This window comes from Etheostoma spectabile, chromosome 5, assembly GCF_008692095.1.
Source record: "Etheostoma spectabile isolate EspeVRDwgs_2016 chromosome 5, UIUC_Espe_1.0, whole genome shotgun sequence".
Classification (NCBI taxonomy): Eukaryota; Metazoa; Chordata; class Actinopteri; order Perciformes; family Percidae; genus Etheostoma; species Etheostoma spectabile.
In genome coordinates this window covers 5,964,495-5,965,882 of record NC_045737.1, presented here as the reverse complement: position 1 = coordinate 5,965,882, position 1,388 = coordinate 5,964,495, and positions in this window count along the sequence as shown.

The following is a 1,388-nucleotide window of genomic DNA, read 5'->3' as shown; positions in this document are numbered from 1 at the left end:
TAAGAGTGCATTGAGTGGGAAAACAAATAAGTAACTTACAAATGTACACAATCAGTCATTTTCCACCAGCATTCCTTTCTGGTCTTATTTGGAAAAGTGTTGCTTTTTGCTGTAATTATATTTTCGTATTCTTCAACAGCATTAATAGACGGTGCGCTATCAATCTATTTTGTACGATTCACATGAAATGCAAACACCCCCTTTTATGGGAATATGCACAAAGCCTGACTAAAGAAAACCTTAGTTAACAAAGACGGTTGATGACCACCATTGTGGTTCCGGCTATCTCTGAGTGGGGTTTTTAACTTTGTCAAACCAGTTAAAAAGAGAGCCTGGCTATGTCAAACTTGATTTGTGGTATACCCTCAGATGTGGAGGCACTGGGCTATAAGACCATTACTCTATTTCCTACTTTGGCACTTAAAATAAAAGTTTTTAAAGTTTTGATTAGTGATAAAAAAAACTAGAAAAATCAACAGTGAACCACACGCACAGATTGTCTCCAAAGACAGAGAGCCCTGTACCCAGGTGCTATGTTATTCTTTTTCTGGCTTGATTATGCAAATTGTCCCACTTGGGTAATAACATTCAGCTCCCTTACAGTCACTATAAGGACTAATGATGAGACTTTAGTGCCAATTTCACCTGTTTAAATCAACTTTAACCTAAATGTTTCACAGCTGTAAACCCTGTGTACTACAGATTGTGTTTTCCTAGGATCACATGTATATTTTTTGAGAACTGCACTGTAGAAGGTGTCCTGTGACAGAGGGTGAAAGATGAAAAGGCCCTGTAAAGACAGGGTTCGTCCATAAGGATACAAATGAAACAATCTTCCAAATAACAACCAAATATAATCAATAAAAAATAACTATAAACTGCACTTAGGTCATCTTTCAATGTCCATTCCCATGTGATGAGAGTACTGTTTTTGAGCCCCATGAAGATATTGTTTCTAAACTATGGGCCTTCCCATGGGCCCAGCAGTCTATTTCACTTTTCCAATTGCTTGTATTGTCAAAAATGGCCAATGGCCAAAAACTGCAACAGAACAAAGGAGATTTTTGGGCCACAGGATAATGATAACAAACACTGACAATAGAGAGTGTGCTGTAGCTCGAAACCTCAGAAGCCCTGGCAGTCCTTTGTTCTGCCAAATGGTCTATTCCAGTCCCCATATGCTGACCTCTCCACATGCTTAATGATCACAGCTTAGCCCCCGGCCAACACACATGCTCGCACTGGGACAAGGCCCACCCCTCACTGGTATGATAATCTGCCCCTCTAAATGACATTTAATGCATCATCCATGTAAATAAAAGGGAGAGGGGCCCCCACCACCTATTCTGCCAGCTGCGTGCGTACATACACACACACACACACACACA